This window comes from Phalacrocorax aristotelis, chromosome 8, assembly GCF_949628215.1.
Source record: "Phalacrocorax aristotelis chromosome 8, bGulAri2.1, whole genome shotgun sequence".
NCBI classification, from domain to species: domain Eukaryota; kingdom Metazoa; phylum Chordata; class Aves; order Suliformes; family Phalacrocoracidae; genus Phalacrocorax; species Phalacrocorax aristotelis.
In genome coordinates this window covers 999,077-1,021,810 of record NC_134283.1, presented here as the reverse complement: position 1 = coordinate 1,021,810, position 22,734 = coordinate 999,077, and the positions used below count along the sequence as shown (strand labels likewise).

At 39.6% G+C, this 22,734-nt stretch overlaps 1 protein-coding gene across 1 annotated transcript in view; it reads left to right on the top strand.

Moving 5' to 3' along the window:
- The window catches only part of ZFHX3 (zinc finger homeobox 3), a 678,088-nt gene that overhangs the window by 229,683 nt on the left and 425,671 nt on the right, over nucleotides 1-22,734 (top strand). The window contains exon 2 of the mRNA XM_075101073.1: nucleotides 7,711-7,815. The gene's annotated coding sequence lies outside the window, so the exon portion shown is untranslated. The remainder of the gene's footprint in view (nucleotides 1-7,710; nucleotides 7,816-22,734) is intronic.

The window sequence follows — 22,734 nt, the reverse complement described above, 5'->3', positions numbered from 1 at the left end:
ATAGGCCACGGACCATCAGTGTCCTGCCCTGAGCGCCTCAGCCAGAAACTGATGCTGTTTGTGATTGTTTTGGCTCCCTTCACTTGCACCAGCAAATGAGGCCGTTTTGGTGCCAGCTTTACTGCCCCTGTTTTCCAGCGCCCCCCAGCCATGACATTACCTAAAGGTGCGTGTGTGGGTCTCTGCGCCCTTGGGCCTGGGCCTGTCCCCAGTGCAGAGCCCCGGGAGGAAGGCTGGGCAGGCTGGGGGGGACACGGGCTGCAGGGGGGCAGTCGCGGGGTGGCGGGAGACAGACGGCTCCTGGGGGCTTTGGGGGTGGCTGCGTTAGGGCACGTACCCCAGCCTGCCCCTGCCCGCCTCAGGGACAACTCGATTAATATCGGAGTCAAAAGCATTTGCATCCAGTCTGTTCACAGAGAAAGTCATAGGGGTGATTCAGTTTTATAAAAAAGGAGTTTACTGCTGCGGAGGGCTCCTGCTACGTGACTGGTGGAAGTTGAAATTAATATAGTTCACAGGAAAAGGAGTGTGGACTCCAGGAGTAAAGCAGATAAATGCCTCTTTAAAAAAATAGGATTTTTTCTGCCTCTGCAAGAAACTGCTGACGTGGTGCTGGTCAAGTCACTTAACGGTCACGCAGGCACTGCTAACTGCGCCCACTCGCGCTCTGGGTGCTCAGCTTTGAGTGGCGTTCGGTTTGCAGAAGTGGTGAAAAAATCACAGCCACAATGGGAACTAGTGAAAACCATTCCATTCCAGGAATGTATTAAATGCTATGAAATGCCATGTACTGTAAAAAAAAAATAAATTAAAAAATCAAAAATAAGGTGTCTTAAAGTGGATGCCCACAATTAATAGACACATTTGACCTTAATCTGTCTTCCTGGACAAGTTTAATTATGGCAATTTCTTAACTTCGGCTTGAGCTGTTGCTTTAGAAATGTTAGTGTTCTTTTAATGTGTGGGTTTTTTTTTTTGTATTTAATATTACTGTGTTTTCTAAGGAAAAGCAAAAATCTCCATCTGCAAAAATTTACTGGAGTGGAATAACCCAAGACTTTGGAGATGCTTAAGATTAATTTATGTTTCTAAATAAATTATTGTTTCTGAGATGAGCTCAAATTTGGGGTGAGAAGGAAGAAATTAAAAATACTGTTTCAAGGGCTAAATTTAAAGGGAATCTTTTTCAGAATGGTATTGTTCCCTTTGTGATCACAGCCTGTCCTGTCAGGAATCTTTCAGTGTAAAACATCAGGTATGATCTGATGATTGAAAACTGATGATGTACGTGTTGGTTTATGCTAACTTGGGTCCTAGCATTTTTTTTAGCCTTTATTGTCTTTTATACCTTAAACGAAGATGTAAAGGTTGTAATATCTCTGTGTAATTTGAGATATAAATATTTGAAAATAGAAAATGTGCTAAAACAGTCATATGTATGTATTAGTATTAATCTTAATATGTATTATTATTCGTACTAGTAAGTTAGAAAAAAAAGAAACTTCATTAGTTACTTTCCTTAGTCAAACTCTACCTGCCTTATGTATCTAACTTACTGCTCTTGGTGCCTAGTTTGATGGCAGCAGGTTTCTTTTCTGTGCCTCAGTCATGCCAGTAGCACTGTGAAGGAGTTTTATTCTGCCCCTGAAGAGCTCCAGACACTGTAAAGTGCAAAATTGTACAGAACTAATGACTGATAGGAAGAAAGGCTTTAGGTCAACTGTGGTTTTCTTAGTTGATGCTAGGAAGAAATGCTTGATGTACTGTTGCTGTCCTCCTTTGAAAACAAAAGGCAGGTGCTAGATTTCCAGAGGAGTTAACGTTAAGAAGTCCACTTGTGGTATAAAAATGCATTTCTGATTTTGGTGAAGTTTGGGGGGCAAGGTTTGTGAAGAGGTGTTCTCTCTCTTATATTACATATGCAATTTTACTATGCTTTACTCTTTTTATGTTTATAAGAAATAGGCTGAAAATGTGAAATTTTAGACACAAGCAGCAATTTTACATCTGTTTTTCATAAATTTTATATCATTTGCTCACATGAAATAATTTCAAGTTTGCTATTAAAAAGTGAAAGAAACCCCCAGTGCCTTAGCTTGAAAGCAGGCATGAGACCTGTTGATGGTGTAGAAAAACTCCTTGGTTGTATATATATAAAAAAATCTGTTTTCTTCTTTCTTTCTATAGGGCTAGTTTTGTGAGCAGGATTCTAACAGAGCAGGAGAACTCGTTGCTTGAGTGCACTTACTTTAGTTCCACATCTTATCCAACTCTAGGAACTTGAACTTGTCATTATCAGACACAGAAGGTCAATGCATTAGCCATGGTACTAGCTCTTTCATGTGGCCTTTCTGAAGAGGAAAAAACCAGCTTTTAATCTTAGCTTTTATAAAATACTGTGTGTACTGGGATACATCCTAACTTGTCATTTTCTCGTCTGTTTTAGTGCTGGGGGATAGCTGGAGATGCTTTTTGATGCCACACAGATACACATGTCTGCAAAAGGCCTAATCTGAAGTGAATCTTCTATAAATAATAAACAACAAATAGGTTCCTTTTAGTTATATTAGCCCCAAAATAGGTCATGTACATTTGTTTTAAATGCAAACTTAACAATAAAGTAAATTCCCTAGGTGGAGAATTTGATGTGTTTGTGCAAATTTTCTGGACACAGTACTAAAAAAGCCAACACCTATATTTTACCATTTAAAATATTTATACATTGTCTCTTAAAGTCCTGGGTTTGAAATACTGTTTATAATAAACACCCTACTAGAGAACTAATAGTCACAGCATAAACACTTGCCGTTGGTTACTTTAAAATGAAGTAATCTTTATTAACTTTTTTTGTAGAGAAACTTGTTTTCCATCGTTGCCAGAAAAGTTGTCACTTTTCTCAGTTTCCTGCCTCCAAATAATCCTATTTTTCAGTATCTGTGATATTTTGTGGCGTCATCTTATTTAAGTCAAAACAAACTGGCATTGAGTTATCCACCTGGCTAGACATATGTGCAAGATGCACCTCTAGCTCAGAATTGCTTTCTAGTAGATCATACCTAGTTCTCAGACTTAAGCTGTTCACTGTGCAAATGTATTAACAGTAAAACAGTAGCCTAGACTAAACTGGTATGTTTGGTATGTCAGTACTACATAAAAGAAGGAATTCACTAAAAAGGCGGAGCAATGGGACGTGCATTTAGATTCTCTTATTTACGTATTTTATGTCAGATTGCAGCCTTACACCTCAGGGGAGCAGGCTTTTTTGGCTCATGGTCCCCGGGGTCTTGTGGTTCCATGGGTGGCTTCTCAGGAAAGGCAATTAAGGAAAGCAAGCCTTGTGTCGGTAGGCTTTCACTCTCCAGGCTGTGTGCCTCCGCTGGAAATATTAATATGGTTTTCAAATAAAAACAGAGGCTGAAAAGACTGCCTAGGCATTCCTTTTAATGCTTCCCCTGAATATAAGAACTAATATGTTAAATTCTGTGGGTAACTACAATATAAAGGAAGGCATATGTGAGAAATAGGTAATTTATTGTGGTTGTTTGGAATTAAAATGGCTATGACACCTATTGTAATTTTCATACTATTTCTGCCTACTATAATGGTGTTTGGATTTTAATTGGAGTCTTTAAGTGCTACTATAATACAAATAATACATATAGGATGTCTCAAAGTAGTGTTAGACAAAGGTAAAACGCTAAAAATTCTAGTGCCATATTTTCCAGCTTGTGTTCTTCTGTGGAGCTAGCTAGAATCTTAAGTTCTGTGTGTCACCTATTGTAATATACATAATTTCTTCGTCCCTATTCATTTTCATCCCTGAGATGCATTGTAAAAGTGTAAATCCATCACTAGATAATTTTCAGTTCCATTATTTACAAAAATGAATAGTTAAGCAAGTCATTGTTATTAGTGGGATGCTATTGTTGTTTCACAGAGATAGGGCCTGCCAAGGTCTTGAATGATGTACACTTGAATGTTCTTTCAAGATACTTGTACCTGTTTCATTTGGGAGGAGTTTCACTCATGTAAAATCAAACAGAAACAATTTTAGTAGCCTCTGAAAAGAGAAGAAGGGAAAATGGATATTAATGAACTGTTTAATATTCTGCTATGGGAGAGATGCAGTGATTTTGCTGTTGACACTTTTGCATGGAATTAAAGAGATCTGGTGGTTGTTTTACTCGTCTGTCTTTGTTCCTGAAAGACTTTTCAGTGTCATCAGATTTGGTTTTGTAACCTAAGAGATATTTTACAGACGTGCAGACAAGAAAAAAACCCGCTTCTTTCTCATGAAATTCATTGGTATTCAGAACATTGTCCCTTGATGAATTAGAAATTTTGGCTAAAGCTTTAACGAGATCTTTATTTCCTGAACTTATGCTGGAAAATGTGTAGGCTCCAAGATTCACAATTCTGAATAAGGTTTTTTCTCAAGAATATTTCTGGCTCATTGTTTATTACTCAATATTTTATTGATTTGTGAGTTGAGAAGTTCACGAGGAAGGTGGAACAGTTTAGAGCTATAGATCTTTTCTGCGTGGTCTGCACTGACACGCTTGCTTGCTACATTCAGGTAAGCATTCGCAATTCAAGGTTATGCAGACAACACTGTGGCAAAAATAATATCAGTAGCTGCAAAATTCTTGTTGTAGATGCACTGCTATATCTGATGTCTGCTGGCTTATTAATTCCTATTTGCTAACACCAAATCCTGTTTGCACCTGCCCACATGCGAACACCTGCAGCGAAGCTGTGTCGGCGGGAGAAGGGCAAGGCAGGCATAAACAGCCCCGGGTCGCACACTTTGCGAATTGTTGATATCGTGGCGTTCTTTGGGTGTACTCATTTTGCAAAGCCTAATAGCGTTGGTAGGAGAGCCTTTACCTCTTTGTTGTAGGAGAACCTGTGGAGTCTTTAACAGAGGAATCCATAGAAATAGTTGTCTCCTTTCTTCTCACTCTTATCTGTTTTAATTATGCAGTATTAGTCAGTACATGTAAGTTCCCTTTAAGTTTTCAGCTAATGACACTGTAATGTCAGCGGCTTGTATCCGAGCCTGGTATTTTCAAGAAACTGTGCTGTGAATGTAGACAAGCAGATTTACATACTTGCTGCATAAATGGAACTAGATAACCATTTGTATTTATTTCATGTTTAGTAAAATCTTTCATCACATGGCTGGTTGTTTCATTGCACGTGGACAAGTAATTTGGGAAGTTTTCCACGAGCTGTCGTTGAACGGTCTCAGATTTTATAACCTTTACTGTGTTCCCATACTATGCTGCTCACAAAAATTCTCATAACTCAAAAACCTTTGATTCACATGACTTACCACATTTTGATAACTTACATGTGTTCCGGCATGTTAAAAATAATAGGAATATTCAAGCTATCATTGTAGCTTGTCCTTTAATTTGCTTAAAGTCAAAGTTTTACAGGGTCACAGTGCTTACAGAAATATTTTGGTGTTGACGGAAAAGAAGGGTGTATCAGTATATGCGCTTAGCAGTTACTGAGAATTTTTGAAAGAACAATTCTGTAGCAGTAAGACATTTTTTTGCTGCAGAGCCAGCAAATGGATAATGAACTCGGGTCAGTGTTATGTAGCTTTGTATTTAACTATGAGTGTTAACAGTACGGAGAATGATCTAGTAGTTTTCCCCTAAGAAATTATCTAATCTTTAATCTAAGAAATTATTTCTGAAGATATTTTCCACATCATTACAGTGATATGGCTGTCGATGTGGAGAAAAGTTCTTGATCGATATTCATTTTAATATGCATTAATGAGTGGAAAATGGAATAGGGGTTCATGCTCTTGAAGGTATCCTCTCTTCAGTTACACGGCCGGAGGGGGGCAGTGCTTGGGGCACTGGTGGGGGCAGCGGGTACTGTGGTGTGTGGTGCTAAGCCGTGCTGAAGTCAGGTGTTCCCACGTTTATCCTCCATCACATTCTGTTGTTTTTCTAATCCAGGTGTGTCTTGATCAAATATCACTGTCCTAGATCTTCTGTTTCTCTCTTGATTCATGCCCTTGCTTCCTGGATCCTCTACCTAGCTCCGATGCGACCACCCCTTGACTCTCCGGTGTCGCCTTCCATATTTCAGTGTTTTTCCTGTCCTTTTCCCTCTACCGCTTTTGGGGATTAGATTCTCACTTATGCTGCATGTCCGTAATCTATTTAGACTCCTCTTTGTCCCGTTGGACTTTAGTTTGTTTGTATTTTCAGACTCCTCCTGTTGTGTGCAGCTCCCTGCTCCATTTTTGTGTTGGTGCCTGACCGGTGGAAACAAGTGGCCGCTTTCTCCTTCCATATTTTTCTGTCCTTCAGTTTAGGAAACATCAGAGAATAAAAACAATGTTTTTTTACAGCTAAGGTCAGAGGAGTGGGGAAAGTCTAGGCATCTAGCCCAGCGCAGAGAGCTCCTCACTCTGGTGCAGTGTGCTGTTATGGCAGCTGTAAATGATGTCACTTTTCACCGTTAGAAATAATCTCAGATATTAATTGAGATTGTAACCTAATATAGTGCAGTATTTGGAGATGACAAGATATGTTTGGGCTGTTTAAAACTGCAGCACCTCTTTTAGACCATCTTATCTCGCAAACCCTGCAATCTGTTCTCAACTTTTTAAAAAGGAAATATAATGTATTTGATTACTGCTAGGAGCTTCTTTTCCTCTGTAAAGTCTTTTCCAGAGACAAGAAATTTAATGACTAGATGTTTCAATTCTTATTAATATCTGTATATTTTAATTTTTGAGCTCAGAAATCTGAGGAATCTGTAAAAACTGTCCACGTACCCCTATTCTGTCTATTTGACAAGGGCAATTTTAAGATGTGACAGATGTTTGAAAGGTAAAACACATTTTTGGTGATTAGTTTTGCCCTGATTGGCAGATTTAAAAAATAAAATTAAAATATTGTTTTGACACACAAAAGGAAGAGAGTCATAAAATCCATATTTAGTGCCTCTTCCATGTGGTTTATAATGATTGACTCTTGGGCCTTATCTCTGAAAATATTAACTGGTGCTTTCGTCAAAGGTGTTCTTCCATCTGCAGCTTTTGTTACAATCTGGTTCATGATTTTCAGTCTCTGTATCCATGGATTAAGGAGCAGAAAGAAAGGGGGTCTGTCTGCTTGGTAGCTTTCCATTGCTTTTTCCATGCGGAAACATAGATTACAGAAGTAACTTGGGCTGATTTGGCTTTTATATGGGGGCAGGAACACAAGGCGTTCGGAGACCAGCACTCCATAAGGCCATGCCCACAGTGTATTTTGGGCATAAACTCAAAACTGGGGTGAGCACAAACCCACCTCGTGCTCACAGACCAGTCTGAGGCGAGTTTGGCTTTGGCCGTACGAAAGGGGGGGAAACCTGAGTCTGCAAGGCTGAAGTCAGCCTCCTGGCAAGCGGGGGCCTAGGAGGTGACGGGAGGTTAACACCGCGTGCGTACGATACTAGTGCTGTCCAAATGTTCTGGTATTGTACGTGTGTGAGGTGCCAGTATTAGCATGATCCCAGTGTTACACTGGTGTGGAACATAACTAGTACTGTTGCAGCCTCTCTTGTAACATACCTCTACTTTTAGATTAGAAAGGAAGACCATAGGGCATTTTTTTTTGTTAGTCAATCAGACACGAAAAAAATCTGCGTTCACATCCAACTTCTGCTAAATTTGTGTTTTTCATTTATTTGTGCTAGCTACTTTCTGGATTTATCCTGAATTAGAAGTGGAATTACTGAATTAACGCCCAGGAAGCGAGTATCCTGTGTTACATACCGCAGCCCAGACGTCCTTCATATATGGTGAGAAAACCTTTTCCTTTGTGTTTCCAAGCTGCGTTCCACGTGCAAGTATTTAGTATTATTTGAATGAGTTTTATGTGAAAGTTGTCCATTTTTCAGCTTTGTCTAATGCAGTCTGGAGGTGTATGAACTGCTGCCACAGTGTGAGTTTAAGGCTTTAGCACGTAGGCTAGTGAATGATGTATTTTCAGAACATAGCTCTACGTTTGAGCATTTGAAGACCATACCAACACTAATAACTTGAGCAACAATGGTAGTCTTGTTTCCGGGGCAGTTGCAGCAGTAAGTGATCTAGTGATCTGCCTGTGTTAATGGCCACAGAATATGTAGGAGATCTGTCTGGGTATGCATTTTTTTGCAGGCAGAAGCTTTGTTCCAGACTCTTACACTGTCCTGGGAGAGTAATTTTTGAAAATATGATATAAATGCAAATCTCTGTTTAAAAATATTGAAACAACTGTGTGCATTAGCTGGGTGCTTGCTATGGTGTATTGTTTCCGGAGTAAGTTTGCTGATGATGTAGACAGTGTAATTTCTTTTTTTTTTTATTCAGATACAATCTGCAATATTTGTATATGAGAAGATAAAAATTTCTTATTCTTCGTTATCTAGTACTAAGTGTGCTTTGCTTCTCTGTCATCAGTGCTATGGTGGTCTGCCTGCGCAGTTGAATTTTGGCCAAAATAACTTGGAGTTGGGGGAGGGAAAGAAGGCTTCTCTTCACTTTGTGCTATTAGTATAGACAGGTTTGTAGGATCACTGCAGCAAGTTTTAAATGATGGATGAAATGAAACATTCCTGTCTGACACAGAAAGCGAGTACAGCCATTGCCGTCTATGAAATCGCAGCTGTGAGAGGCTATTTGTTCTAATACTATTTCGGACATGCTAACTTTTAATTTTTTAAAAAACTTTTATGCTGTTATGTGAGAGACATCGGTCTTTCACGGAAACAAAAATTTGTTTGAAAAATCTTTTAAGTTGCAGCATCAATAAATATCTGAAGGAAGTTTTCTAGGTTTTGCACATTTTTGTCTGACCTAAGCAGCATGACATTACAGTATGACATATGGATATGATGGGGGTGGTGAGAACGCTTTGAACTTTCGTGAAGTGAAAATTTTAAAAGCTGAATCACAGGGTTCAAGATCAGGAGTCCAGTGAAGTAGTTGGAGAGACATAGTGGTTTTAGGAGCTGGTGCGGAGGTAAGAGTGATACCCGGCGGGGACTCAGGAGTTCACGTTTCGTGTGGTGCGTCATGTATTCGCATGGCTGATACAGGGCAGGAACTCTTGGGCACTGGTAGAGACAGAACCATCTTTTTCAGTTTTCCTTCTTAGTCACCCAAACTTTTTTCCTGCACTTAATAACATATGGCTCCTGTGGGGAAAAATGAGATTATTTCAGTCAAAGCAGACATACAAGAATGCGAAGGAACATTGTCCTGGTCAGTTAAACATTTGTATTTCCTAGGATTTGAGTTTGATCTGCCTCTGTCATTCTGAAAATGTGGGTTTGAAGTTTTATTTAAGGAATGTGTGCATGACACACATGTAAATATATAGAATTATGTGTATCTAGTGTAAGAACACAGTGTAAGAAATATGTCTAGATAAGAGGGCATTGTGGCTAATAAAAGTACTTAGTATATTCAGAAAAGCTTGGAGTTACTTAGCTTGAAGAAATGTTTTCTCCTGACTTCCTAGAGACAAAAAAGCAAATGTTGCCTAGGCTTTTTCTTCTGAAAACGTTAGCTGCTTCTTTTTAAAATATACATTACCCTTACCTCCCAGCTACATCTCCTTACACTTCGTTATAGGCTTATGGTTACAGTAGAAACTATATATTAATTAACTATTTTAAATCTAAATTTTAAAAATTCCAATAAAATTATTTAAAACCATGAGAAATTATGATCTTGTGGTGTCAGTTAGTTTCAGGGTCTTTTCTCTAGTGGCCTTACTGCTCTGCTGCTAAGTCTGTTCTCATCTTTCCTATGCAATATTTCAGATAATTGTGAAAGTGCATGAAAAACCTGCTATTTTCCTCTCTTTCACAAACCTTACCTATGGCAGAAAATCTAAGCAATTGGCTCTGATAGGATATCCATGTCGCACACATATCAAATGCAGTTGTTTTCTTAAAGGAGGAAACAAAACCAAACCTCATGATGAATAACGTTTCGTCGGATGAAAACACCCCCCACCCCCCATCTTGAAAATCTCAACGATGCAAAGGGGTTTCTGTATCATTTATGATTCATAAGTGGATCAGTGTTATTAAAATCCACAGGAGCCCTTTGTTCATTTAGTCAGTCAAAGAGCTGCCCATCAGTCACTGCTCTGTGCACGAGCATCATTCTGCAGGTTTTGACTGTTTTTTCAATAACTCCTTGGTGCAAAAAAAAATCGACTAATTATGCCACTAAAGTACAAAGACTATTAATTCCAGAAGATTTTTGCATCTTATTTTTATAGACGCATGAAAAGTGATCTCTCAAGCCCAGGAAGCAAGTTACAGTACCCTTTCTCACATAGTAATTGCAATGTATGTCTCCAAACCTCTCATCATATAATTTTGTTGTGTTTTTAAATTGGTAGTGGTCACGGGTTTTTTTATGTTAATATTGAAAACAATACTGGAAGGAAAATAATTTTTACATTGTGCTATCAGGTTTCTTAGAAAGGAGAAAATAGTGTCTGAAGAAATAGAAGGCACTTTCATAAATCTTGCTTCATTATTTATCTTAAATGTGCTTTAGTATTTTCACGTTGTGCGTCTGTTCCCTAAAAACACACACTTCCCAAGAGCCTTGCTGTTCGGCTATGCTCATGCAAGCAACCATTGAAGTGGTTAGGAAGAAAACACACTGTAAGAAGGGGACAGCATATAGATGGCTTTTAAAGCCAGCATCTAATTTGTTTGTTTTCATGACAGTCTGTACCACCCTTTCCTTAGTTTCTCAGCATTGTTTCCTTCATTCAATATTGGGGATGTCAGAATTGCCTGACGGATCCATCTGGTCGGATTTCCCATCTCCTCTGCCCTGCTGTGAAAGCAGGAGTGAAAAACTCCTGTTCTGTGTCTGTGAGGAACAAAAAACCCAAATTCACTGATGGTGGATCGTACTTTTATGTTACCAGTGCTTTTTATGCCCCCCTCCCTCCAGGTGTCCCAAACCAGGATCCCAGTCTGCCCTTCTGGGATTTCGTTCTGCTCTGTCGCACGCAGCCGGACTCGCCGCGGCAGTCCCCGCGCGTGCGAGCCCGTGCTCTGGCTGTTCAGGTCTGCCACTGGGCTGAGGCTCAGGGTCAGAAGCCTTTGTAGGCGCTGTAGAACAGCCCGCTGCGGTAAGGTAGCCTGCGGTCGCTGTGTCAGCGGGGTGTTCAGAGAGCTGGCCGCCGGCCCCCTGCTACGTGGTGAATACCGCTGCGGGGGCGGCTGGTGTGACTGTTCACCAGGAACCAGCTTTTGCAAGGCGAAGTCACTGCACATTTGGCTGTGGTCACACAGGTCACGCGTACCTGCCGTCTGGCGGTGGCATAGCCATCAGCCTGGCAGCAGATCCTTGGTGAGGGCTCCTTTGCGGTGTCTGCCCAGCTCGGAGCGAGCGGTCACCGGGAAGTGGCCACCGCACGTAGCTTAGTAACGGGGAGCAAGAACTGGCCTGCTCAGTGCTTCCGGCATCTTCAGTCTCTCCAGCTCTTCCCCTTCTTCCTCTGTTGCAGTGGTTACAACTCTTCTACTCTTAGAATGCTTTTCTCCTCGGACCTGCCTTTTCCCGCAGTCCTTCAGTCATTGCTGGAAAAGAGCTCTTGTGCCCCGAGTGCCTGTAGATAGCCCGTTGCACGATGGCCACGACGGGCGGCTGTAGGCCTCTGCAGTCACCTTTAGGCTTCTCTGTAAAGCTGGCACTGTTTATGCAGTCAGAAAACACCAGAGCGTCGGATGGAGGTGGTGTTTGTCCTCCTCTTGTTCTCTTTTCTTCGGTCAAATTCTGAATTTCTCTGTATCTTGGTCTTATGCTTTGTTTTAAAATGTTCTGAAAACTGTAGAGGGCAATTACTCTTTTTTTAAAGTTGTTAAAACTTTTCAAGTATTTGTTAGTGTACTAAAGCATGGTTTGCTCTTGTGAGGAAACTGTTCTTCATTCCAGATTATAACTGGTTTTGGCCTTGAAAGTTGAAAACGAAGGTGTTACCTTTATGTTGATTTAGTGTAGGTAACATTTTTTAATGTGCTATTACAAATATTAATTAGACTTTGCTTTACTGGAAATTGATGATTTTGGAATGCATATGCTGTGGAAAAAAGCAATAAGGGGTAAAATAATAGTTGCATGGCAATTATGAAGTAGAATGTGCTAAAATAAGAAGCAATAGCATGACTAAAACAGATAATCAGCCATTTTTTTTTACTAAAATTGTTTGACACAAACAAAGCTTCTGCTAGGTTCCTGCAAAGCATTTAATACTGAATCCTGAACTGAATTTTGAACTGAATCCTGAATCAAATTTGGGTGTGGATACTTGTGTGACTTAAATTTCTAGCATGAAAAAAGTACTGCTTATAAAGGAAAAGGTTTTATTCTCTGGGATAGCCAGTAGATTGCTTCATCTTACTGTGATTTGGCCGAGCTTCTTAGGAGGTGCTTTAGAGCTGCTTATGGCAAAACCCAAATCCTTACATTTGTTTTCAATGAAACAGAAGAATAAAAGTAGTCTGCTACTTCATTTCTGCTTTATTTGAAATTGGCAAAATTTTGGAAATTAAAAAAATTTGGTAGTGAAATCATCTAGACTTACAAATTGAAGAACTGGAGTGTTGGAAAGTCAGGAAGTGTGTTCTAAGTCAAAGGTGGAAATGCTATCTGGAAATTGCCTCCTGAGCAGAAGGAAAGAACCTGCAGGTGTGGGCTGTCAACATACTTGCAAAAGAAACCCTTTCCGAAAGACCCTGCCTGCACACGCATCCCCGCCAAAGAGAGAACGGGAAACTTCTCAGCACAGACGCGTTACAAATTGTAGTAATCAAGTGGAGCTAAATCACCAGTAGTCTCATAATTGAGAAGAGAAGAACTAGCAGAGTGATAGGATGGGCTTAGAGACAGCTCAGGCTGGTTCAACACCTTTCCAGTACCAAAAGGGTTAATGTGCTTTACCTTAGGTGGACGTGTCCATGCTGCATAGAGCTGTATGCGCTCCTACGGACCGATTTTCTTTGATAAAAGAAGGAATACAGGAAACAATAGAAAAAGGAATAAAATGATCTTTTTTTCAAAGACTGACTGTTCCAGAAACATTCAGTTTCTTCCTTTAATACTGAAAAAATATTATTAGTAAAAAGTGCTGCAAACCCATCCTTTCTTGAGTCCCGTAGAGCAACTGGTAGAATGACACCCTGGAAAGTATTTATTTCAAAAGTAGAAGATTATCTGTAAGAAGGGTAATGCAAATGAAAGGGGTTTTGTGTGCTGAGAATGAATTTATCAGGCTGGGTGGAAGTTACCTGTTCCTCAAAGATCAGCCTTTTTTTATACTTCCTGTGTGTAACTCTTCTGTAAAAACATACACGCACTGCTGAAACTGGGCCGAAGACCTGATGCTGAGAGAGGCTGTTAGAGTGAAAGTTGGGGACATTAAATAGGAAGAACTGGATGACTTTGAAGAAGTCATGAAAAAAAGGTGAAACCTAATAGATTCTACTAAGACTAGCTTTTGTGGTTAGCTGAAAGTATAGCGTGTGCTGGCTGCTGACAATACGACCGTGCCACCAACGTGAGGCATTAGTGAAAAAGCCAAGTGCAACCCTAGGACATGTGAAGGAAAAAGAAATTCCCGAGAGGTTAGCAAAATACTAGTGCCGTTGTAATAGCAGCTTGCAAGAGCTCATCTATTTACAGAGGGAAAATGTAGCGATGTGAGATCAGGACCATCTTTTCGTTGGGGAATAGCGCACCGGGGTTCTCTGCATCTAATCGTTACTCAGGGCTGTAACAATTAGCGTTGAATCAAGACTTTGTTTTTCGTTAACAAGGCAAGTAGGGTAGGTCATTTCTCCTAATGATGCTCTCTGAGTGTGTTCGATATAAATGATTTGGTAATCTGACAAATAGGAAGCGTAATGTGAAGTGTAAGATTACTTTTTTTTTTCCTCATGAAACGTGCTAGAGATACTATGATGCAGGTGGCAGGTGGAAGAAGAAAACAGTTCTTGAACTCTTTGCTAAATTGATATATTAATTGGAATGACTTTTCCAAAAAAAGAGTCCCATTTTGCTTGGACTCTATCTTTCCCATTTTCCTTTTTCAGAAATAGAAGATTAGGAGGTGCCTGCGCCAATGTGATAAAATGTTCCCACGAAATTGTGCTGTATTTTCGCCTTGAGTTGCTGGCGAAATGAAGTTGTTTGCTTTCAGCGCTGCTTTGTTTTTGACCCCTTTTTGTGAATTCTCTGAGGAAAGAAACATATTCCCATCTTTTATAGTAATCAAATTTATCTGGCATCTCTCAGCCTCTTGCATTACTTATGCTACAGTTGGCCAGCCTTGGGAAGGCTTTAGCGGGTTTATTTATTTATTGTTCTAAAGTGAGGGTTTTTGACTTGAAGTCCCCGTATGATCCTAGGGGATTTTAAGAGAAAAACTGAAAGTGCTTTCTGCCATGCCATTGTTTTGATATAGATATTTTCTGTGAAACTATTAAAAAAAACCCCACATCACCCAAAACCTAAACAAAACCCCCATGTGTCTGCACTCCTGGAGAAGCGTTCAGCTGTGGAGAGAAGAGCGAGCTTCAATATCTTAGTTGGAAAGGTCCTCACTTTGATGTGAAGAAGGTCAGTGAGGCTGATGTCACTGCATTTAATTCAGTGAGAATTTCAGTTTCATAATTGTCCGTACGTGCTAATGAAATTTCTTAGACATGCCTAATAGCTTTTAATGTCTCCATGTTTAGTAAATTGTGTCACAACCTGTAAATACGGGCTATCCGGGGCTGTTGCTGTGAGAGTAGCAACACCCTTATATCTTACTAAAGGGAGGGGATATGGCAGTTACATTTGGCAGAACCAGGCAGCTTTTGTGGTTCACGTATTCAGTATTTTGCTCTAAAGCCTTGTGAAAAATAGGACTTGTACGTTCATGAAACATATATGAAAATTCAGCATAAACAAAACTGGCCCTCGTCCTGTTGGTCGATGGCATTTGTGGGAAGCAAACTGCATTTTTTAAGAATGCTCTACAGTGAGGCATAGATGGTAAATATATAAATATATACTATTAGATGCATGATCAGCAAGCCATCTTTTTTCTCTCCCTGTCTCAGTCAAACCGCACTTGATGCAAACCAGCCTGGAACAAATGACTTAACAAAATTTCAGACTTCTTACAGGCTCAGAGTTTACAACTGGCTAGTATTTTGTTAACGCGTTTTGCTTTTTGAAATGTCTTTGAAAACAAGGACACAAATACCTTTCTAGCTGAGTTTATTTTCAGTAAGTGAAGTAAGTTTGAGCCTCAAGATTTGAATGTCTAAAACGGAAGCACTGAAGGTGCCCTGCAGCATACAGCAGAGATTAAATGAAATCAAAGCACTAATATAGAGACGGGGAGTTTTCTGTTAGAAGGTAAGACATTGGTTTTACAGCGGTGCGCTTGCAGCTTGAGTCTGCTCAAAACAGCCAGTGGGGAAACAAGCAGAAGGGAACTGACAGTGTGACAGCGGGAAGAGCTGTGCACACTGCAGAAACTGGGCTTTCTTGGCTGCTGCTTGCCATAGAGGTTCCACAGAGGGTACGAGATATGCTAGTTAGATATTGTAATTAGTCCAGAAGAGTACAGCTTGTTCAGTAATTTAATGATGTTGTAAATATTATTTATAGAAATATAAACAAAGCATGCATCCCATTTCAAATATTTTGTGTCTTTTCCAAGGGACTTTCCTAAGGTACTGCTTTTGCACACTATACAATAAACAGGGCATTTTCAGTCATGGCAGCTTTGATCTTAACGTTCACTAGATTTAAAAACAAACACAGCTTCTATAAGAAGTCTCAAATGTTTAACTCATCTTGGGAATATTTTTGAAGATGTACCCCACAGTGTTGACTCTTACAGTCTTGGGCGAAAAAGGGAGCAACCTTTTTTATAAAACCCAAGGATCACTTAGGAAACATGTTGCAATAATAGCAAGTTGAAAAGGAAATTGAAGACATGAAACTCAAATTTAAGACCGACTGTCAATCAGAAAGTCAGCCTGAAGAATACCACTAGTGGTCTGAGAACAGGGCATCAATATTAGTCTTCCGCTTCAGCCCAGTGTAGTATCACCTTAAATTTTTTCGTGGTTTAAATTAGGTTCTCCAGGCTATTCTTTAAATTAGGTTTAGGCAGAAGGAAATTAGCAAAAGGCAAAGAAAAGCAAAGAAAGGTAGTGCTACATAAAAATAACATTTTCGTTGAATACACTTTGTCTGTCCCTCTTTGACAGCCCATTTCTTTTAGCGGAATGCCTATTGACCACATTCAACTTTGTCACAGCTTCTTTTGTAACTTCTGTTGCTGTGTGTTCATCGATTTATTTCTGTATTTGAAAAAATGAAATGCTGATTATAAGGGAAATAAAGCTGTATGGGAGTATCATCAATTATTTTGCTTTCAAATACGATTTATTTGACTAACAACCTTAAAAGCTTTGACTGATTTAATTTTATTTTATGCTTATGAAAGCCACAGAAGGCTGACCTAGCCATCTTCCTCATCTTCTGCTCTGTAAGTCCCAGATGGTATTCCTCCTCCGATTTGTTGATCCTATGAAATTTTTCGTAGAGGAGCAAACAGCGATAGTAAGAAAATGTTCGTATCACATTAGATGTACATACTGGTGTAGAGGAGTTCTTATTGCAGGAGAAAAATAAAATCCTTGTCACCTAAACTGCTAATTATGTTTGATAAATGTATGGTATATATTTAATGCAAAGAGAATTTAGGAAATAATACACCTTGTGTAATTACAGCGACCGAGCTACTTCCATCAATCTAATTTTTCTGATTCAGGTTCATTTGCATTGCATTATTTTTATTAAATGAGCTTTCAGTGGAAGCCCTGCTCTCTGTCAAGAAGAAGAATCAAACACTGAAATATTTCAACATGCATAAATCCAGTTTGCACATCACGTGCATCAGGCATGGCTGCTCCATCGCAAGAGGAGAGCGTACACATCCATAATGGACATGCAAGCATGCACGAACACGGCCACTTCACTTAGGTATTAAATGTAGCAGCTGAAAAAATGTGCCTGTATTTAGTAAATGTACGTAACTTCCCCTTATCCTTGGTTGTCTCTACGTGTACACGGGGTTGACTGGAACCACGACAGTCTTCTAATGCCATCCTCGGTGAATGGAGGACTTTGGTAGAGTGGAGTAGGTTCTGAAACCCCCTTCCACTGGGAAGCTGGTTAGAGTTCCTAGACAGCATGTTCTAAGGAAAACTGGGCTTCCTCTTGTAACACTAGTCTGGAATGGCCTTGGTTGGCCTTCCTATCCTGGTCATATACTCTTATTTTCTAATATTTTCCAAGTGGGAATCAAATCATGTTGTACCGGTTACCGTGTGTTCATAAAATAATTTGCCCATTCAACAGAGTAGGCTCTTGCCTCCCCCTTATAAAGTGAAATAAGTGTGTGATTGGCCCAGGCGGGGAGGGAGAAGGAAGGGGCTCTTACAGGCATGCATAAGTTTCTGTATCAGAAATGGAATTGTGTACATTTCTACCCATTAATGCAACTTGTCCAACCTCACCCATATGTTACCCTTCTGACAGTTTTACTCTAAACAAGAAGATCAGATCGTTCTGCTCCCTCTTCCCTTTTGACACAAAACTGCTGCCGCTGATCCAAAACAAGATACTTGTGATCTTAATTAGTGTCCCAGAAATGGAGCAACTGAGCAAAGATAACTATCATATCTTTCTCTTGCCGTTCTTTTTCTGTCCTTTCCATCTCTGCAGTGCGTTTGTGCTGTCACTGTTTTTCACCACGATGCAGTATTGGAAATCTTCTATCTGATGTTTAGTGAAAAATAGCCTCTCTTCCCTAATCCTCCTTTCCTCCCACCCTATTTCCAAGCTTCAAATTAAAAAAATAAAATAAAATTTGGAAACATATTTCTAGTGACGATACTGCTAACTGTTACAGGGTATGTAATCAGAATCGTTACTGAAGATGAATATAAATTTAGATTCGTGTATATTCAGTTTTATTTAATCATTTTCTATGGCTATGGTTAATTTTCCATTTGTTGCTCTAGAACAGACTTGCTCTTAAAAATAGAACGTTGATATTACATTAATAATTTAATGGATGAGAGTTGAAATAATTCAGATAGAGCAAACAATGTATTTTCAAATATGAATCCTTTTCTGTAGTATCCAGAATTGTTCTCTGCTGTCAGCGTGTGTGCGGGTGTTGAGCCACACTAAAGAGTCGTGAAGCGTCTCATCGGGATTTTTCTTGGAAAGGAGGTATTTTCCAGGCACCTGCCTTTTGTATTTTACATAAGTGTGAATTTAGGATCGCTTCTAAATGTTTGCAATCATAATATTTGTAATATGTTAATCCATTAATTGCATTAGGAAGTGTTCTTTTATAAATAACCGCGATGTGTTTGTAAATGTCTGTAAGAGCTGCTGACATTCGCTGCTTGCTCTTGATAAGGCGTTTGTGAATAGCGGTGAGTGGGCACGGGGAGTTACTGGGGAAGGGAGAGCTTATCTCATAGCGGTCGTCTCCTCACAGCCATTCTTTTATCTCTGGTATCTCCCTTCCAGAGTTCGTGAGCACGTAAACTTTGGAAACAGGAAAAAATGTGTCTTTTGTTGTAGCTGTAGCACACGCAGAGAGAAGGAATGCTGCAAGAGGGAAAGTAAAGACATGTTTTGGCTCTTGGAGACCTGCTTCCTGGTAACCGCTAAAACCACGCTCTGCATATGATTTGTTGTTCAACTTGTCTTCCCAAAGGCAGAAACTTCTAAGCTACAGATTCTTCAAAAACCACCTAGTTGTCTTTGTATCGTAGCAAATCTGGTTGATAAGCCAGCTCCTCATAAAAGAACATGTAATAAAACAGCCACTGGTAGGAGAAGCAAAGACTGTACGGTGGTTCAGTTTGCCATCACAAAGTTTTGTTGCATAGTACAGGTGTTCAAGTGGGAGAGGGAAACCAGGGTGGAACAGGAACCAAAAATCCAGAGAGCAAAAAGAACTTGGTAAGGAGGGAGAGCACAAAGCAGCAGTATTTGGGAAATGGGTGTCCAGAGAGCACAAAGCTGGAGGCCAGTGAAGAACCCAAAGCAACCCTTTGAAAGAGGGGAGGATGTCTGATTCCCTAATGTTTGTCTAGGTGCACAGGAAACTGTTTTGAATATTCCTGCATTTAAACAAAATTAAAAGAAATACTAATACCGTATGTCGCTGAAAGACCAACAGTAAGCTGTAGGCTTGGGCCCTCCTATAGTGGAACGCAGGTCTAAGATGAAAGGCAAAGAGGCTGGGTGTAGGGGAGGGCTGTGGGTCGTGGCAGTGTTGCTCTCCTTTCAACTACATCAGTTCATGTCTGTATCTGGAAATAATATTTTCTGAGGGTTGCACGTAGTTATATCTGCCATATCAGTGTAATAGGTTAACATCCTGCTTTACCCTGAATCAAAGAAACGTTGATCATATAGCAGTTTTGTGACTTTCCCTTGTCTCGGAATCAGTGGCGCTTCTCTCGGTTACGTTGGGTGGAACTCTCCTAAAGCAGCAATCTTGGTACTGCAGGTTCTCCTGTACTGTTTCTGAAAACAGACTCGGCAGTCCTGGGCACGAGCGTTAACGGCTGCTAAAGGATTGGACAGCATTGGAGAAATTGTTATGAAGCAGCTGTCATCTGTCCTTCGGAAACACGTAAGAAAATAAAGATAAAATTTGGAGTTTCGATTTGCCAGTTGACTTTTGTTGCTGTCCAAGCAACTCTATAAGTAAAACAAAGTAAATCTCGTTAACTGCAAGTTCTTACTACTCTCCCGATGAAACACTCTTCTCACACATGACCCTTTTGCAACGAAGTGCAACAGACAAAAGTAAAACAGTTTATTTTTTCAGAATAGTTCTACTCAGTTGCAGATTAGTTCAAGTTTGGAGAGTTTCCTTGGAAAGGACGCTGACTGCAGCTTTGATTACCTCCACATAAGGGAGGATATTCCACATAACTTCATTTAGTATAATGCTTAATGGTAATAGATAAAGGCTTTTTTTCCCTTTTAAAAACTGCAATTCAATAAGTCCATTCATTGGCAAGAAGGCTGTGAACTGATTGTAAATTGTTAAGTCTTAGGACTAGTTAAAAATAAATCATGCTGTGTACCAAGTGTATTAATTCTGTGGAAAACAAAAAAATAGAGTAAATTTCCATTAGTTTAGTGGAAATAATGAGATAATGGTACAGTTTCTCTGGTGTGTAATCATTGCATGTTTTATTTGTAGAATAGGACACTGTAAAGCACTACCTGTGGTTACTAATAGTGTAAACACTCATGTTTGTTAAAGTTTTTTCAGATCTAAATAGTTACTGGTAATTGTGCTTCCCTTGCAAGAGACGTCTGATTTTTAAAATTTATTTTTAAAGCTTAAACCAGTAATTTGCAGCTGAAGATAAAATGTGGAAACTAACTCCTTATCTTGGTCAGATGGTCTGTATTTGAGTATATGGCCTATACCTGAACTTCTCAGATTTCGTGGTAACGAGCAACAACTTTGCTAACATACATATTTGGTCATAAAATTACTACGGTTCAACTTGGCAGCCTAATATATTCTCTCGGGGTAATTAGAGTGCAAGTATTTCAGTCCCCTACTGCACCAAACCAAGGAGGAGCAGTCTGCCGGCTTGTCTTTGGCAGTGGGGTACCCCAGACGCTCCACAAGAACGTGGAGGAAACTCTATGAAGTGCCACTAATGGATGATTTCACTGGTTATAGATTTGAAGGCAGAAGGGAGTGCCAAATCATCTCATCTGACATCCTGTAGAACACACACTGTTAAAATTAGCCTAGTTAATTCTGTATTAAGCCTACAAAGTTGTGTTTAAATAGAGTATATGTTGCACTGTTTCAACTTGTCTTGATATTTCAAGGCAGGAGGAATCTGTCACTTCCTTACTATTCAGTCAGACATTAAAATATATACCTTTTTGTCTGAATTCCTCAGCTTCAGCCTCTGGATGTTGGTCCTTGTTCTGGATTTTTTGAGGAGACAGAGCCTTTTACTGTCCAATACTTTCTGTACATGGAAGTACCTTTATACCTTTCTATTTTCTTTTTGATAAGTTAAATGTGATTTGGGTCTTACTTCTTTCAGTGTAAGCTTTTCCTTCAGTTTTCCAATAGGCATCCAGCATCAAAAGCCAGAATTGTGTGCACTATTCCTGTATTGGTCTCATCAGCACCATGTACAGGCATGAAATCTCTTTCCTTTTCAGTGTTCCAGCAAATACCTTTAGGGGATTTTTTACCAGTAGATTACACAGAAGTCACCTTCTGAATTGTTTTGTCTTTATAGCTCTGAAATACTCTGTCTTTTTATTCCTAGGTGTAATTATTTTGTATTGGGATATTTAAAAATCTGTAATACTTGAATCGGTCCCGTTTAGGGGATAGTAGTGGCTCATACTGTGCTGGATGAGATGGTTGCTTCCTCTCAGCTTTTACCGTTCACCAGCTTTTGTGCCACCCACGAGTGTTACCAGCAGTCCTTCACGGACGCTGGAAAGCTGGTCCTTACTGGCTCCCAACCAGAAATAACCCACGTGGTGGTTACTCAGACCAGTACTTTTTTAGACTTGCCGATCAGCTAGTTCTGGAGAGATTGTACCCATGGCTTATTGGCAGGTTATTGTGCACGTTTGTTAATTTGTATTTTCAAGGTACTAAAAAAGGAGGTAGACATTCTATCTTTTCCATTGCTACCAACCAAACTTGTTATCTCATCAGAAATGATACCTGGGTGGTTGTTGTCTCCCAGGAACTTGGAATTTTGCTGGTCTTCGCTGTATCCTTGTACCATGATGGAAGACATTATCTCCATTAATTCTTTGATGGCCTTATGTTTGCCATTAAGGAATATTTGGATCTGAACTAATTTTTCTGTTTTCCTTTGTGACAGTTGTCAGATTTTCAAAAAGAGGTTTTATCAGTTGTGTGAGAGAGACTTTACTATGTCAGTGGCTCTGAAGTCGCGCAACAAAAAGTATAAAGGGAATGTTTTTGTTGCCCAAAGTGTCCAGTTCTGTACGCTGTGAGAAACGCTGTAAATTAGTGTCCGGTTCCAAAATTCTCTGGTTAAGTTGAATTTTAAAATATGTGATAGGGAAAGCTGACTCGTATGTTTGAAAAGGTGTCCAGTGCAGCAGGATCACATTTGCTTCTATTTTTTTATAAAAACAAACTAGTAAATATCCTTGTGTTGTTGTTTTGGCAGACCCTGACACTGAAGCTATCTATTCTCTCGTAATTGTTTAATAACATCTTCCAGATAACTTAGCGTCTTTGATTCTGGTGCAAAGCTAACTACCTGCTTAACAAAAGAAAATGTTTTGCAACGTTAGAAAAAATCCTTGGAAAGTGAAGAAAAGACTAAGTGAGCTTTTTTGACGACCTCCAGAGAAAGGCTTGGGAAAAATAAATCCCTTTCTCAAGTTTGGGTGCACGTTTAAAGTATGATCTAGCAATTTTATTGAGTTAGTTGAATTTTATTTTTAATCGGTTCAATTTTATTGAACTACTTGAAGTTTTCAACTAGGTGGTATTTCTGCTATTTACCACAGGAGATGGAAGTTTGAATTATGTGTTATTAAGCTTCCACTTAAATGAGCTTATC